The sequence below is a fragment of the Pan paniscus genome, chromosome 19 (assembly GCF_029289425.2).
Source record: "Pan paniscus chromosome 19, NHGRI_mPanPan1-v2.0_pri, whole genome shotgun sequence".
Lineage (NCBI taxonomy): Eukaryota > Metazoa > Chordata > Mammalia > Primates > Hominidae > Pan > Pan paniscus.
Window position 1 is genome coordinate 93,608,738 of NC_073268.2, and position 5,756 is coordinate 93,614,493.

The 5,756-nt window shown below is 53.5% G+C and overlaps 1 long non-coding RNA gene across 1 annotated transcript; it reads left to right on the forward strand.

Moving 5' to 3' along the window:
* The first annotated feature begins 3,574 nt into the window (after positions 1-3,574).
* Positions 3,575-5,467, forward strand: LOC134729466 (uncharacterized). Its single transcript, XR_010110585.1, has 3 exons — positions 3,575-4,668; positions 4,768-4,915; positions 5,017-5,467. It is a non-coding gene; the product is annotated as an uncharacterized LOC134729466 (long non-coding RNA).
* Positions 5,468-5,756: the final 289 nt, after the last annotated feature.

Here is a 5,756-nt window from a genome sequence, read left to right on the forward strand (position 1 = left end):
GGACACACACACACACACACACTCACACTCTCATGCACACGTGTGCCCCACGAGAAAATCAAGTGCTATGGGAGCTGTCATCTCACTTGCCCTCCACCCTTTTCCCCTGGAGCCCCTGTGCCCCTGCCAGGCAGCCCTAAACCCAGGCTGAGACCCCACAGGGGGATGGTTGGAAATGCCCCCCTCTGGGGAAGGCAGATGAAGCGTCTCCTAGAAGAGCCAGCGTCTGCTGAGGTAGCAGATTGAGCAAGATGTTTATGGGCACTTAGATGGGAAAATGGCTCCTGAGGGTGTGAGGAGAGCAGCCAGCTCATGAAATGAGGATGGGGCTCTGGAAGCCTCCCAGCATCCTCGGAGGGGGCTTTGGTCCAGATCCGTGTCCCTGGGGGCAAGGTGGGCTGTGCAGGAAGGGCCTCTGCAGCTGCTGCGTCCCTGCCCACCTCTCAGCCAGCTCTCTTCTCCCTTCCCACCTTCCCTTGCTGCTTTGCACACCCCAGGTAGAAAACATCGTAGCAGGAAATACTTGGGAAAAGGCTGTCCTCGCCCTGATTGGGGGATGTCCACCAGCACCCGCTCCAGTCCTGGGAAGCTCATTCCTCCTGCTCAGCTCCAGCTGAGTCCTTCTCCTGGACTTGCCTTCAGCCAGAGACAGTGGGCTTCCCAAATTCATGCCGCCCTCCACAGGCAGCTTGCAGCCCACGCTGGCCGGTGCAGGGGATAAAGGCCTGTGCAGGGGATAAAGGCTGGGATGCCAAGAGTCAACTGGAGCAACTTTCCCCACCTCCTCCCCAGCTCCAGAGCTGCCTGTTAGGATGGCTGAGGCTTTGTTGCAGCTGCATTGCAGCTGGATGTCTCCAAACTCCTGCACGCGGATCTCCATCTCCGACTCAGCTCCCCAATGTCCTTCAGCTAACCGTGACCTTCCTTACTTCCATCCCTTCTTCCATAATCCTTTAAACAGCTGCTGTGTGCTGAGCACTGTCAACAAGACCAGGTTCCCATTTGCAGGGAGCGTGTGTTCTGGTCAGCACAGGTGGAAAAGAAACAGTAAAAAAAAAAAAAAGAGGGCAAGAAGTGCCCCAGCAGGGTTGAAATAGGTGCTGTGCTAGCAATTGCCAGGGGTAGGGGCTTCTTTCTTTCTTCCTTTCGTTCCTTCCCTTCCTTCCCTTCCTTTCCTTCCTTTCCTTCCCTCCCTCCCTTCTGTCCCTTCCTTCCTTCCCTTCCTTCTGTCCCTTCCTTCCTTCCCTTCCTTCCCTTCCTTCCCTTCCTTTCCTTCCTTCCCTTCCTTCCTTTCCCTTCCTTTTTCCCTTCCTTTTCCTTTTCTTTCTCTTTCTCTTTCTCTTTTTTTGAGGCAGAGTCTTGCTCTATTACCCAGGCTGGAGTGCAGTGGCGCAATTTTGGCTCACTGCAACCTCCGCCTCCCAGGTTCAAGTGATTTCCTGCCTCAGCCTCCCAAGTAGCTGGGATTACAGGCACCTACCATCATGCCTGGCTAATTTTTGTATTTTTGTAGAGGCGGGGTTTCACCATGTTGGCCAGGCTTGTCTTGAACTCCTGACCTAAGGTGATCCGTCTGCCTCAGCCTCCCAAAGTGCTGGGATTACAGGCGTGAGCCACCGCGCCTGGCCTGCATCAGCACCCACAGTTCTTACAGGGGTCTGGACACTTAGGCACCTTCTGCTTGGCACACCCCAAAATTCCAGACTCCCAGAAGGAAAGCAGGTGCTCACCACAAGCCACATTTTTTACACACGTAGCCTAGGCACAGGGAGCCACGCTTCTGCAATCGTGTCCCCAGACGCCGCCAAGGGCTGGCCTTCCAGGCAGGCCTTTCCAAGGGGAGCAGTCTTGGGCCAGAAATGGCAGCCCTTTCCTGGGCGGGGACAGGGACACCCTTCCACTGTGAAATCATTCCATTTTCCTGCCTAGGATTTAGTGCCTTTCATGTGTTTGGGTTCTGCCAGCTGGCGGGGAATTCACGGGGCAATTTCAGTCACTCAAGTTTCTTTCCCAATCCAGGAGAAACCTCAAGTCTCACTAAGAAAGTGGTAGAAGGAGAGTAACAGGCTTGGTTTGCAGGGGGTGGGGGTGGGGGCCAAGACCCTTAGACAAGAGCTGCAGCTCCTTCCTGAGAACATGCACACACTCAAAATTTGTGGGGGGCCCATGGTCCTCTGGGGCTCCCCTCGGCACCCCAGGTGAAGCTTCTGAAATGGCTTTTCCACCTGGACAATCCCTCCCTCCCCAGGTGGAAGGTGAGGGGGTTCTGCTTCTCCCTGGGCAGAAGCAGCACCACAGCCCCTTTGTCCCCTTTGCCAGAGGCTTCAAGGGGCAGCGTCCCCCAGTGCCCCCCGAGCAAGCTCCCCATCTGACAAGGGAGGCCCTAGCTCATCCCAGAAGCATCAGAGTCATCCTTCACACTCACCACCATGCTGAGCACCCAGAGGGGCTCATGCCTCCAGTGTCAGACAGGATTGAGATCCAGGCTGTCTGGCTCCGGGGTCTTAGCCCTGACACTCGACTTCAGAGGGAGTTCTTGCCTGGGAGTGCCTTCAAAGCAGAATCCCTGGACACTTTCCCCTGCGACGTTTAGTCCTTTAAGGAGGCCGTAAGCACGCTGACCTGCCCCAGAGCCAGTCGTGCCCTCACGTCCCTCAGGACAGCCCACCATGGCCAAGCACAGGCCAGAGAACAGCCTTGTTGTTGGCGTCAGGACTGTTGGCATCAGGGTCCTGCTTGTCAGGTTAGGAACGTGGTTCCTTTACCTGCACCTCCAGGTGATGCTGTCTCCATCCTTAGAACCTGAAGGCCTAGGTCCCTAAAAGTAGTAGCAGCAGCAGTAGTAGTAGCAGTAATAGTAGGAGAAGGAGGAGCTGAAGACCTCACAATAATCATTGCCCAACCGCGTGAACCAGCCCATCTTAAGCATGGAACACACACTGTCGAATTCTCACACCTCCTTTTGGAGCGGGTTCTCTCAATTATCCCATTTACAGACAAAGAATCTGGGACTCCAAGGGGCTAAATGATTTGCTCAAAGTCAGGGTAAGTGTGAGAACTGGAGCCGAAACCCAGCCTGCTGGACCTGAGCCCCTGACTCTCAACCTTAAGCCACGCTGTCTCCCATGGATCCCTCCAGGGCCACGCAGTTGGTGCTCAATAATTACATACTGCGTGGAGGTGAGCTGGGCTCTGGGTGTGGCCAGGTGGTGTCCCTGGAGGGCTCAGCATACCTTTCTCAGGTAGGTGGTATTAGGCAGTGGGCTCATGTGGTCCTGATTCAGAGGCGGAGAATGGGAGTGTTTCAGGGATGCAGGTATGAGCCTGGTCCTAGCACACATCTCTAGGTGGGGACAGACTCCTCTCAGCCAGCCCATTGCCCAGTGATAGTTCCTTTGCACTGATGCTGTCACACCCTTGTCATTCTGGGGGATTAAACTCTGCCCTCTGGGTGTGTTCATGGGCAGCTCAGTAATACAAAGAAGTCATTCATAAGTTTACTTTGCTTTCGACTGCCCTTTCATGGTAACGTTGGTTCAAGGGAATCCTGTGATTCCCCAAATGTGGGGAGCAAATCGAGTCACCATGAGTCACCTCCCCAGGCTGATGTCTTCTCTGGCATGTGTGGCCACGGGGGAGCCAGGATGGGTCTCCTTCCTCACTCCATCTGCTCGCTGGGTCTTGGTCTCAGGTGCCTCTTCCCTTCACTGCCTGTCTTTTATTCCTCTCTCTACCCTCTCCTCATACAGAAATTGGGATTTCTCATACAGAGAAATGGAGTGATTGCTCCTGATTGCACAGCCGGGAGGGCTGTACACTGGAGCCCCTCCTGCTGCAATTAACTTATTTCCACCCCTGCCGTGTGCAGTTCCTGGAGCAATGCCTGCTACCTGCTTCTCTGCCCCATCCTCTGTGAGGAAGGGTCCATGCTGTTCCTTTTTCTGTCCCAAAAATGTGCTCATGTGCCCCAAGTTGTGTGAACCACCGACTCTGTGCTCCTTCCAGGCCCTGACCAGTGTGTTTGAGCATTAAAGCTCGCAGGTGCATCAAAGGTGCTCAGTAAATGCTGGATAAATCAATCCATGCTTTCCTGGGCTCTCCTGGTGGGCATGCATTCTTTTAGCTAAGCGTCCCTGCCAGGGTAGTGGTTGGTTTCCATGAGGCCAGAGGGGGAAAAGCTGGTTGACCCCTATCCTGGGCATTCAGAGTCATTTCCCGCTCCTTTCTGTGGCTGGAACCAGAAGAATATATCTCAGGTCTAATAGGGTATGACTGCATAAAGCCTGGGATCTTTGTGCATTCTGTTCATGACAATGTCTCTAGCCTGTTGAACAGCCCATAGTAGGCACTCAGCAAACCAATAGGAACTGAGGGGGTCAAGGAAATGCCCTGTGATCCCCCTGAATCCAACCCCTCTGTCTTTGCCCACCTTTCCTCCGTTAAAACACAGCCTATATCAATGAGGGCCTGGGAGAAAACTGGGGTGGGGGAGGACTGTGCCTCTCTTGACCTTCATTTACAAAAAATAAGTTGGCTCCTAGACCAGTGTTGGAGCCACACTGCCCGGGACAGCCCTGAAGCAGCCAAGTCCCCACCTTTCAGGAGTCGGCCAAGAGCACGGTGGCGGCAGAAGACCCTGGCTGATGGAGATAACATTTGACAAACAGGGTGAGCGCCTTCCCCCTCCACCCCTCTTTTAGAAACCCGGCGTTCTTTATGGCTTTGCTCAGGTAGATCATTCAATGCCATAAATTTTCTTATCTCCAGTGCTTTTCCAATTATGGATAACAACAGAAAAGCAGTCATTGTTTTCTAAAAGGTCATCAAGATATAAAGCCCATTTGGGAAGGGAATGACTTACGCAGTGGGCTTGTATAAATCTGGAGAAGTTTTATGCACAAGTCGGACAAGAAATGTAAGTGAGATTCATAAAATATATAACGATTTATGGTGTCTCGGCTGATGAAAATTGTCTTTCCTTTTGCTGTTTGTGTGGGAATTATTTGTTCTTTCCAGGTGTTCTACATACGGCTCGGGAGCCAGCAAGTGCTTATGAAGCCCCTTCACATGGCCAGTAGCGTCCTAAGGGCCCGGCGACAATTAGTCATGGCGTCATCGAACGCCAGGCTGGAGGAGGTCTTGGATGCCGCGGCTCCTTTTGAATTTCAAAGACGTTCAAATCCCCATCTGGCTGTTACACTTTTAGGCTATTGAGAGTGAAAACAAGCACTGACATGAACACCCAACCAGCTGCTGGTGACATCGTCCCCTTCTGAGATCTGAGGACATGAACACCCAACCACCTGCCGGTGACATCGTCCCCTTCTGAGATCTGAGGACATGAACACCCAACCACCTGCCGGTGACATCGTCCCCTTCTGAGATCTGAGGACATGAACACCCAACCACCTGCCGGTGACATCGTCCCCTTCTGAGATCTGAGGACATGGACACCCAACCACCTGCCGGTGACATCGTCCCCTTCTGAGATCTGAGGACATGAACACCCAACCACCTGCCGGTGACATCGTCCCCTTCTGAGATCTGAGGACATGGACACCAAACCACCTGCCGGTGACATCGTCCCCTTCTGAGATCTGAGGACATGGATACCCAACCACCTGCCGGTGACATCGTCTCCTTCTGAGATCTGAGGACATGGACACCAAACCACCTGCTGGTGACATCGTCTCCTTCTGAGATCTGAGGACATGAACACCCAACCACCTGCCGGTGACATCGTCCCCTTCTGAGAT